At 35.4% G+C, this 12,459-nt stretch overlaps 1 protein-coding gene across 2 annotated transcripts in view; it reads left to right on the forward strand.

Moving 5' to 3' along the window:
• The window catches only part of SOS1 (SOS Ras/Rac guanine nucleotide exchange factor 1), a 194,467-nt gene that overhangs the window by 34,191 nt on the left and 147,817 nt on the right, over positions 1-12,459 (forward strand). The window lies entirely within an intron of this gene.

A 12,459-nucleotide genomic window follows, 5' to 3' on the forward strand; every position in this document is an offset into this window, starting at 1 on the left:
CTCTCTCTCTCTCTCTCTCTCTCTCTCTCTCTCTCTCTCTCTCTCTCTCTGTTGAATTGGGAAAGATGGAGAAGAGAAATTTCCAGAAAATGCAAAGCGTCTTTAGCTGACCCCCCAAAAAACTCTTGTGTGAGTGGAGCATAGAGGGAAGCAGTATGTGTTAAGTCTAGAAAGGTAGTTTGACACCATTATTGTGGAGGTCCTTCAATGTCAGGCAACAGAATTAGAACTTTACTTGATAGACAATTGGGAGCCACTGAAGATTTTTGAGCAATAGAGTACCATGGCCAGTTCTATGCAAAAATATTGTTCTGGCAGCTGTTGGAATGAAGCATTGAGGAAAGGTAATCAATTGGATATAAGAGGAGAGGAAGCAGGAAGAGTTAAAGATGACTACAAGGTTGGAACAATAATAACTGGCGCTTACATGTCATTTACATACCGCTCTAAAGTTTACAAAGCAGAAGGTGAGTCACGATGCAATAGATAGAGAAGTCAGAAAGATCAGCAGGCTTATTTTGTGGAGGTTTTATTGACAGCATAGCAGCACCCAAGGCATAATCTGTGTATTTTTATTTTTTTTTAATGGCACACATTTATTTTAAAATATTTTGAATAAAATTAAAAATAAAATTATTTTACAGGATTATTGGGAAAAAAGCACTTTGTAAATAGCTAAATGGTATATAAATGGCAACTATTATTAAAAATATGCAATGATTAAAAATTTTTAATGTTTATAGTACTCTATTAAGAGCAGGTTTTGCATCTTACCTTAAAAATAATTCAAAAGGCTTTATCAGAATCCTTATAGACATAGAAACAGTACTTTTTTTTTGTGAGGTGGTTGGGGTTGTTACTTGTCCAGGGTCACACAGCTAGTCAGTGTTAAGTGTCTGGTCTGAGACCATATTTGAACTCAGGTCCTCCAGACTCCAAGGCCAATACTCTATCCAGAAGTAGTCCTTTTGAGAAACCTATTTGCTTAAAAGTTTTTTTAGAAGACTTGATTTAAATAGGGCTGGACTTTTTAAAGGGTTAATAAATTATTTCTCTCTGCCTTTCAGCAATAAATTTTTTTTAAAAACCCCAGCCTTCTTGAAAGCATTGTGCTGTTCTGGGGGGAAAAACAAAACCCAGTATTAGAAATCAGGAGATTTCTGGGTTCTAGCTTCATCTCTGCAGCTACCTACTTTAGGTAGTATTTCAGAAATATCAGTCAATAGGTCAGGAAGCATTTATTAAGTACTCACTGTGTATCAGATTTTATGCTATGCACTGTGGATAAAAAAAGGGAAGAAAAAAAAACCTAGTCATTTTCAAGAAGCATGCAAATAATTAAGTACATACAAGATATATACAAGAAAATAAATGGAAGGTTATTGAAAAGGGGAGAGGGGTGCTGGGAAATGCCTTCTGCACAAAGTAGTCTTTGAGTTGAGTCTTTAAGGAAGCCAAAACCAGGACCACATTCTCACTTTGCACACACAAGGTCCCCAGGGAAAGTGGGTATGTTCTGCCAAAGGTTAAATTAGTGGTTCTGGATTATTGGAAGTTTTGTTCTCTTTTCATGGAATCCTCAAGAAGTTCCTCATAGGTACAGCATCCTGCTGGGTTCTAAGAGTTGGTGACATTGTAGAGTCCTGAAGCTGCCTTTTGTCTTTTTGACACAGATGTTGCTGTCAGCGCTGTTGGTCCTAGGACACTGCTACCTGTTCCCCCAGATTCTCAGGTTTTTTGAAATTCACAAAGTTGTCACCTGCTCGTTTGTGGGGAAGAAAGGGAGGAAAAGAGGAAAGGGGAGAGGGAAGGAGAGACTATTGACCAGCCCCCCCCTCAATTCTTTCTCAACTAGCCCACTGCAGGAATGCACTTTTCACACTGACTTGCTTTATTATAGAGCCAGAGGTGTGTCTGATTCAGCTTTTTTGTTATCATCTCCTTTCGTCTAATGATCAAAGTACTTTTTTGTGCTCAAATTGATTAAGGGTTATTTGCATTTACTTTACACTTTTAATTACATTAATTGAATTGAGAAGTCCAGGTCTTCTCTGATTAGTTGAGGTGGACATTTAAAGAAACTAAGCACTAGAAACGTTCTATGGCATTCTTTTGTGTCTAAGGTTGTGCCAAAAGTCAGATAAGATTGGAGCTAGAAGGCCCATCTGATGACTCATTGTATTCTGTTCTTTTAAGTGTACCAGGCTGCTTCTTGATGATTTCAAATTAGTTTTATATTTAGATATAATCCTAGTTCAGTTGTCAGAACATCATTAATAACCATATTCTGAGCCTTTCTACCTTAGTAGAATCTACCAGAACTTAGCCAAATCTAATTTTTGAGAATCCAGTTTTATCTCCACATCACAATGAGATATCCAGTAAGGATTGTATTGAGGACTTTTATAGAGTTTAATTATGGATTTAGCAAATGACTATGTCCGTCATCTCAGTACCAGACTTGCTGTGTAGGCAGTGGTGTCCTGCACTAGAAGGAAGGTCATTGGGTGATGTAATGACCAAAATGTAGCAAAATGCAAACTTTAATGGACAAAAATACAAAATGCCTCTCAGTTCACTGCAGCTTCCTTTTGTTTTCACAGTGATAAAGTGGCAGAGGGATGGGAAAGGGGAATCAAATAATTAGAGTCTCTTGAACTACCTTAAGATAAGAATTTAACTATTAGTAATCTTAATATTTGATCCTTGTCTAACAACAAATTAGTTGACAATTTGAATAAAATTCATATTAATATTCTTATTACAAATAAAACCCAAATACATAAAAAATTGTAACTAAATGCAAGAACAACTCACAGGTTCATGGTCAAGGAAAATAATTGCTTTCCTTGTGTCCTTAAAGGTAACAAGAAACATCATTTCATGGGGCACTTGGTCATCTCTTCCTGTGGTGCTCATGATGAACATAAGCAAACACACTACCTTGAAGATAATTTTGGCTTCTGGGCCAACACATATTGAAGAGGATGAAAAAATAGATAAATTTCTTGAAGAATTGGCAAGATATTCCCAACTAAGTTAGCATAAACCTTTATAGTAGGTTTACTACATTGTGAAGATGGATAAAAGGATGGCAAAAACTGTGGTAATGTACAATTTTCAGGATAACGAAATGAAAGAGATTTGTAATACTTCAGTATTCTCATACTGGTACATAATTTTTTAAGAAAAATGTCAACTTGGCAAGTACCTTACTACTTCATAAAAAAATGAAAGTATAGGAAAATAACTGATTTTAGATAGAGAAGTCATTTCAGAACCAGCTGTTGATATGCAGATCATCCACCAATCAGAACAAATATTGAGATAGAGGAAAGGATAAAGATGAAAAGAAGATGTGTGTGACGATAGCAACCCACAGTGGATAGAGCTCCAGCTTTGGAGTTAGGAGCCTGTTTAGGCTATTGACTCTAAAAAAAAGTACAAAAAAGTAGAGACTTTCTTAGAAATGTTTAGCAATTTCAAGGCAATTGACCCACAAAAGACTGAAAATGTTTACAAACCTTCTTAGCCATCAATGGCTTTCATCTCCTTGTCAATTAAGAATGTGGAAACCAAGGATAATTGTATTAGTTTATAGTATTAGCTCATTTGCAAAATACTGTGCAGGATGATGGTGGAAATCAATGAATAACTTCACTTCACAGAAGAGTTTAGGAGAAAGTGAACCTGTAGAAAGCATAGTATGAGATCTGCCTAAGCTAGACGATCCAAGAGAATCTATAGATAAAATCGTAAGGACAGTAAGAAACAACGCTATCTTCTCTCATTGGCAATATTAGTAGAATGGCATTTGTATTCTACTGCATCAGTATCCTGTATACTGAGTGATGAAATGGAATGAATGGCATTTAAGAAGATCAAGTTTCAACAGTTGGACCCCCAAAAATACATGCAGAGGAAATCTGTGCTGGAAGTGATATTAGTGTTTAGTGTTAACACTGAGATTGATTTTCAAAGTACTTCAAAGAAGACAAGATTCCAAAAGAAGGGAAAAGATCACGTATCGTGCTTTATCCCAAGAGAAAAAGTAAACCAAGAAGATAACTAGTGTCTACTGACCCATATGTACACCTCCTTATATCTTTAGCCTCTTGAAAATAGGGATTGTCTCATCCTTTGTATTTGTATCCCCAGTACAGGCATGTAGTAGGTTCTGAGTAAATACTTGTTTTTTGAGTTATTCAGTCATGAGAATGGTTTGTGTATTAATCTAAGGGTATCCCTAATAAAAGAAGAGAATAAGTAGAGGATTTTCAGCAGCCTATTATGTTGTTTCAGTCTGAGAGATGGAAAACCTCCTGCTAAGTGTGTTATTTTGATTTTTATAAAACAAAGCATTTGATTTGACAGAACAAATGCAGTATTAGAGGTTCTATTCAAACATCTTCTATGTATACATTAAAGTTAGGTAAGATGGTATCACAGTTGGAACTGCAGAGATAACTGCTCAGTGACTCACAAAGTATTAACATTAAACAAGGCATAAGGCAGAGTTCTGGCTGAGATGTGCTTACCACTTTCATAGAATATGTCCTGTGCAGTGTCTCAAAAGAAGAATTACCAGTGCATGGCAAGGTTATCCAAACTATTAGTAGGGAATATTGCACAAAGTTCAGTAGAGCCTCAGTGAAATTCATAATTATTCAAAAGACATTTTACTTTCCATTTTGGAAAAATGAGAGAGAGAGAAAATGCATAATGCCTAGATTTTGCATGTATGTGCATATATATATATATACACACACACACACACATATATATATAAGAGAGAAAGAACAAGAGAGAAAGAGCAGCTAGACAGATAGCTAATCAATTTAGCCTATCAATGCATATACTCCAAGAGCTAACTTCTTCTCCACTGCTATATCTCTATCTCTATCTACCCCAAGGAGCTTAAAACAGTAAGAAAGGCCACACATATATATAATCCCTAAGAAATCTTTTTTTGTGTCCACAAATTACTAGAAAAACAAACTGGGTGCCCATCAATTAAGAAATGGATGAATAAGTTGTGGCATGTCAATATAATAGAATATTTTTATACTGTAAGAAACATATATGAGGAATTTAGAAGTACAAGGAGATTTATACAATCCTATGCAGATGAAGTAAGCAGAATCAGCATTTAGCACAGTGCCTGGCACATAATAAGTGCCTAATAAATGTTTATAGATTTATTGAGTGAATCAGGAAAACAATATAAACTATGGCTACAAGAATGTAAGTAAAAAAACAATAATGACTACATTTGGTCCTGGAGAGAAGATGAGAAACTGCACCTCCTTCATTTTGTTGAAGAAGTAGGGAGCATGCCTGTGGAATGCTTCATATGCTGTCAGATACAGTTGATGAACCCAATCTTTGCTGCTTCTTAAAAAATATATCTTTGCTAGTAGGAAAGGCTCTTTGGACTGGGGAGGGAGATACTTGGAAATGAATGTGATGTAAAAGCAAAATGACATCAGTAAAACAAAAAACTATTACAATAAGACATTCTCTAACCCTGGTATTTCACTGTTGATGCCTTTTGACTAAATCATGAAACTATGGTCTAAAATAATCAAAATTATATCTAACCCATAAAGCAATAGAAAAACAAATACTCAATATAAGTATACTGCACTTAGGCACTGAGAAGTGCTCTGAAAAGTCATGAAGAAAATTTTTTACCTGGGGAAGGAGATTGTCTTTGGCCATGTGAGAATGGACAGCCTAAGTACTAAAACAGCAAAATAATAGCTAACATTTGTATAATGCTTTAAGGTTTTTAAGGTCTTTTACTATATATTATCTCATTTGGTCCTAACTACAACCTTGGTCCTCTTTGATACACAGACCACAATTTCAAAGCATGATAAGGCATGGTGAAACTGCAGTCTGTCTTGATGGGAAAAGGTGATTTCATCCACAGATGAGAATACAGATCCTTCTGTATAGTCATGATATCTGCATCTATTTAATAAAACTTTTTTTCATATTCTCATAAGTAGTCCATACTAACATTGTTTGTGTTGATGTGAACACAATGAATTTTGTTGAGTAATGAATTCTAACAGATTGATTCTCAAAGCCAGTCTATTTTATGTTCAGTTTAATGAAAATGTTTATGGTAAAATATTTAAGTACAGCACTATTATTTGAATGCTAAATAAATATCAAAGGGTTTAGTGAAAAGATAGATGGGATGCAATGGATTACATTTTTCAAGGGAAGTCAGCCAGTGAGAATCTGGGAAGATTTGAAGAATAAAATTCTTAAAACATGGAGACATTTGAAGAAGAAAAAGGGGAATTGAAAAAGGGAATGACTGTGAATGAATAAGTTAACCAACCAACCTCTTAATTTGTTAACTTGTAGCAGCTATTACAGTGTCTGGCATGTAGAGACCCTTAATAAATGCTCCTTGATTGATTCCCTTCTTCTTGACTTCTCTATTTCTGTCAAGGTCACCACCATCCTTCCAGTAATGTAGTTTCATAACCTTTTTTCTCATTTCTTCATTCTTACAGATTTTATCACTTGTCAAATTTTGTTGATGCTACCTCCATAGTATCTCACATTCAGCTCCTCAACTCACATGACTCTCACTCAGATTCAAGCCTTCATTACTTCTAACATAGATAGTAACCTCCTAGCTGGTCTCCTTGCTTCTAATCTCCCTTTTCCAATCCATCCTCCACACAGTTTCCAAATGACATTTATAAAACACAGTGATCATATCACTTTCCTGCTTAAGAAGCTTTGGTGGTTTACCTCTAGAGTAAAATACAAACTCCTCCACTTGGCATTTAAAATCTTCATAGTCTATCTTCAGTATGTCTTTACAGGCAGATTTCATATTAACCTTCTCATAGAAGTCTGTATTGCAGCCGTATTAACCTCTTTGATGTTCCCTTAATTAAGTGTTCCATTTTCCTTTCTTGTACCCTTAAGCAGATTAACCTATTGCCTGGAATTCTTTCTCTCCTCACTTTCACTTCTTAGAATTCCTTGATTTGTTTTTGGCTTAGTTCAAACTCCCCTCCTATAAAAGTCCTTTCCAGGTCTCCCTAGTTATTACTGTTCTACACATACACCCCCAAATTTTCTTTGTATCTACTTTTTATATACTTTGTTGCAGCAGCATGGTGTAATGGATAGGGAGGCTACCTCAGGGTCAGGATGCCCTAGGACTAAGTCTATCCTCTGACACATTGTCTCTGTAACCCCCTGGGAAAGTTCTTTAACTTCTTAATGTCCTAGTCTGTTAAGTTCCTGAAGAGCTGCTGACCTGCATTGTTAGAGGGGGTTTCTTATTGAGTATTTCCCATACCAAAGAAAACACAGGTCCAGAAAAACAAAAAGAAACAGAAAAAAAAATTTATTTCTCTATGTTCTTATTATATATATGCATAAATTTCAGGACTTGGAAGGGAGCATATTGTTCCCAGCATCCACAAAATTATGTGAATTACATGCTAAACTATTGTATGAAAGCTTAGTTTTGTTTATATATGGTAATTCAGAGACTACTTAGAGCACTTTATATTTTCAGTTTGGCTAAAATGTCAAGTACATCTCCACCAACTATGCAGACAAACTGCCACTGATGTGCAGGTCAGCCCCAAATCCTTAGGAACAATGTTGCTCTTTTCTTTCCTCTCTCCCTAACCCTAGCTTTGCTTTCAGCTCAACCCTGATGTCACCATCCAAGGGAGTTAATTCTATGAAGAAGAGGAACCACTATCCTTGTTACCATCAATACCAGCTTTTGACTAAGCACCACTTCCAAACCAGAGAAACTAGCCCAGCCAAAGCAGCAAGGCACTCTGAAGGAGACATAGGAGGTAGCATGTGCCAAGCAGGCACTATCCTGACCACAGACTCTGGTAGAGACAGCCTAAGAGTTCTGTACTGAAGGGCCCAGTCATCATGCCTTCCTCCCACTGGTTCTGCTTCCAGCCTACCCTCCTTACCCTCTGTAGCCATCATTTTTAAATTTCTATTTTGGGGTAAATTTCATAATGCCCTTAATTATTAGCACAATACTTGTAAGCAATGTATAAATAAGTAAATATATACATATTTGACATGCATGTTTATTGCTTTGTTTAATAATAGGGGTTCATGATCAAAAAAAGTTTACAGACTACTGACTTAGTTCCCTAGTTTAGCACTGTGGCAATCTTGATATTGGCCCTGCTGCCCTTTATACAATGCAGGTCCTTAGTGACTCAATTCCTGGGAGAAACTCCTGTAGAGAAGGAATGTCACTATCACAGGAATGCAGTGCCCACCATATCACTGGTCCTGTTCCTAATACAACCTTGCAGCCATAGTCTAGTTGGCAATTTCCCTTGCAAGTGATTCACAGTCTTTGCTTCCTCAGCAGCCACAGCTACTGAAGACTTGGAAAAGAAAGTTCTCACCACCACATTCATTGGTATCATTAAATGGCTCACCATCAGAAATGGATATGGTTTTATTCGTGGGAATTACACTTAAAAATGCATTACCATCTGTCTAGCTGCTCCTATACCTTAAGTACCAGTGGACCTTTCCATTTGACTTGGAGCTGAGAGCATCTTCTGTGTTTTGTTTCCTCCTCTAGAATGTGAGATCTTTGAAAGCAAGGACTGTCTTGGCTTTTCTCTTTATATCCCCAGAGCTTAGTTTTTCTTTCATTCATCCATTCATTTTGTCTCTATCCTAATAGATCAGAACTCTTTTCCTAACTATATAGTATACTATTTTGATTAAACCATAGAATATTTGTTATGGAATGCCCCTTAGAGATCATCTCAACACTTCATCTTTGTTCTCTACTCTCTCATCTCCAACGCCAGTGAACTAAAAAAATTTATAATACCCCAAAATAGCAGTATACCATTTAAAAATTGGAAGGGACCATAGATACTGTCAAGACTAATCCCTTCATTTTAAAGATAAGATGGTTAGAGCCCAGAGTAATTGATTGACTTGACCAAGGTCAGTGAGTTATTGGCAGAGGTGGTACGAGAATCCAGATCTTCTAACTCCCACTTTCTGAATTTCTTTAGGCTTTCTCCCTTTTCTTTCCTCTTCCTCTCTTCTAAACTCTACAGTTTATCTTACAGCCTCATCATTCAACTGAAACAGCTTTCTTCACAGTTATCTTTTAGCCTTTTATCTTTTAATTTAGTCTTTTAGAAGTCTACATCTTTTAATTGCCAGATGTAAAGGCTTTTTCTTAATTGTCATACTTCTTGAACTTTCTGTAGGCTTTGACACAGTTGGTCACCCTCCCTTTGATACTCTCTGCTCTCTAAACTTTCATGACATAGTTTTCTCTTGGTTGCCCTCCTACATGTTTGGCTGCTACTTCTCAGTCTCCTTTGCTGGATCACTGTGAGTATGGGCAAGTCACTTAACCTCTAGTTTCCACAATTTCCTCAATTTTAAAATGGGAATAATTATACACTGGACCTTCTTCTCTTTCTATGTTTTTTTGAATAGAGTGGAATTGGTCCTGTGAGTAGTCACTGTACTTCCAGCCTGAGTGAGCTAGGGGAATCCAGTCCTTTTAAAAAAAAAAAAAAGTTGGAGGGTTGTATATATTAATATAATTATATAGTTTGGTTTTTTTGTTTTTCCATTTGATTAAATATAGCTGCCATTTTCCTCATCTTGAACCATCTTTGAATCCCTGCCAACTTGATCATAGTTAGCAATTATTTTCATATATTACTACAATATAAGTCAAATTTTATTTAAAATTTCTATAGTTCTTTACTTTTCCTTTCACTGATTTAGACATTAGGAGTATTTTGGGAGTTTGGTAGAATCTTTGCTTTTTCAATTTTAAATAATTTGTGATATTTTTCTTTAAACATTTGATAGAATCAAGCTATGAATCTATCTGGACTAGAAGTAATTCTTTTACTGTTCAATTTCTTTTTCTGCCATTGTATTAAGATTGCTATGTCATTTTCCACCACTAGAGCAGTTTATTTTACTTTTTAAAATTAGACAATCCTATTTCATTTAAATTCTCAGTTTTGTGGTCATGTTGCTCATCGTAAATTGTGATAATTCTTTGCATTCCTTCCTGATTATTGTGATTCCATTGTGCTAATTTTGGTGATTTAATTTCCTTTCTCTTTTTAATTGGGTTAGCTAAAGGTTTGTCAGTTTTATTAGTCTTTTCATTGGCATAACTTTTAGTTTTAGTAATTCTGTATTTTTTCTTTTCTAATTGACATTTTCTCCTTTGACTCACAAGATTTCTTCTTTGCTTCTTTGTCAGTTTTTCTAATTTGTAAGTTGTATATTCAATTCATTAATTGTTTTTCTATAATTTTTCCTCTGACGACTGCTGTAGCTACATCCTAGAAATTGTGTTATGTTGCCTCATCATTCTCTTTCATATAGTATTTCTATAATTTGTTGTTTGACCCACTCATTCATTATTGAGGATGTCACTATTAAGTGTCCATTTAGGTCTCTATCTTCTGTTTGTGTTCCCTGCATTGATTACTATTTTTATTACATAAAGGTTTATAAAAGAAGTTAGTATTTCTGCTTTTTTACTATAATTTCTCTGTGCCCTAGAACCTGGCTTATTTCTATAAATGTAATATGTGTTGTTGAAAATATGTATATATTCTTTTATGTTCCCATAAATCCATTAGCTCTAAATTCTCCAAAAGTTTGTTCAGTTTTACATTTTCCTTTTTGTTCATCTTGCTATTAGATATATGGGTCTCAGAGGGAGGAACATAGAAATTTTTTATGTTTGTTGCTATTTGTCTTTTCGGAATTTGGTTCACTTTTCCATATTGAATTCTTTGCCCAACCCTGCCTCATTTAAATCCAATTCACATGCAAGTCAAGACATCGCTCTCCTGATGTCATTGATACTCTTTGAGAACAGAGGAAGAAGAACAAGATGCTATACTAATTGGTATTCAATATTGATAATAATTCATTGTCTAATGTTCCTTTGAGTATAAAATAATCACCCTGTTTATTGCAATACCATGATTAAAAAAAATTGTGTTGATAGTATGATTGGAACTCCTACTTTTTTTCTGATTTACCTGAACTATAGTCAATCTCATTTTAACCTCTCATCTTCAGTTCATATTTTTTAGCTTGTTTCTCATATACAGAAATGGTTGGACTTTCTTTATCTATTTGCTTATTTTATTTTGTTTTCCTGTTTAATTCATTCACATTTCAGGCTATGATTATGAGTTTATATATTCCTTCATTTATTTCCTTTGTACTGCTTTTAAAAAAAAATCCCTGTCCTTTTCTTAGGTCAGTACTTTGTCTCTGCAATTAATTTTCCTTATACTATTTTGGTTTGAGTCTTCTTCCAGGGTTCTCTCTCATCCTCCTTTTTGCCTACACTATCACAAATTATTTGAATTTACTTTAACTTTTAATTTATCTTCCTTTTTATTTATTTATCCATTTTTTTCTCCCTCTTTCGTCCTTTCCCTCACCCTGTTAAGCAAGTAATTCATAATAGTTGCTCTATTTTCTCCTTTGTTTTAGGAACTTTCTTTTATGGTTTGCTTTTCTAGGAAGTTTTCCTTAACTTTGTCCTCATTGCTTATCTTTTTTAGTGTATTTTTTTTTAGCTCATGGGCTGTACCCTGACTTATTCCTTTGTTATGCCCTATGTGTCCCTCATGGAGTTAAGGCTTCTGATGTACCAATTTTAAACTCCCTCTTTTTTTCCAGTTTCTACATTACTGCCTTCATAGATCTTACTCCATCGTCTTTTCACACTTAAAAATAGCACTTTCAATGCTGGAAGGCATCAGTAACATGTCACAGGAATCACCCCATGTCCCAAATAATGAGGCCTAGTCCTACCCACCTTTTGTCTTATATTCATTCTTTATCCCAAAGAGAAAGTAGCCTTTCTATGGCTCTGTGACCCTTCATTACTTTGGATGCCATCTGCCTTATTAAATCATCTCAGACAGTATGTGGCCCAAGAAGGCATAATAATGTATTCTCAGAAAATGTGCAAATGTGCCACAGGCTAAGTGGTCTCCACATCCTCTACAGTGGGAATGCTTTTCAGCAGTACCCTTTCTCTTCAGTACCTGAGGGGAGACCCCTCTTTTCAGGCCTTTTCTTCTGCTGCCTTCATTCTATTCTCCTTCAGCCCCTTGTCTTATTGAGAAATTACAGGAATCACCACCCCTTTATTGTTCATGCATAAACTTGATAGGGGTAATATCACCCCTATACCCTCTGTAATCCTACACCCCTCTTCCCATTTGTGCAACCTGTAAATCTGCTATTTTCTGCCATAGAAGACATTGATTCACCTGTAGGAATTAGGGGATTTGGCACATGATACATCAAGTAAAGTCTTCCATTTTTGTTTCTTCTGATTCAATTTTTCTTTAAAATTTTAGATCTTTTTATCCTTTGATGGTCTATGCTTTTCCATCT

Source organism: Vombatus ursinus, unplaced genomic scaffold, assembly GCF_900497805.2.
Source record: "Vombatus ursinus unplaced genomic scaffold, bare-nosed wombat genome assembly UNPS02014778.1, whole genome shotgun sequence".
Taxonomy (NCBI): domain Eukaryota; kingdom Metazoa; phylum Chordata; class Mammalia; order Diprotodontia; family Vombatidae; genus Vombatus; species Vombatus ursinus.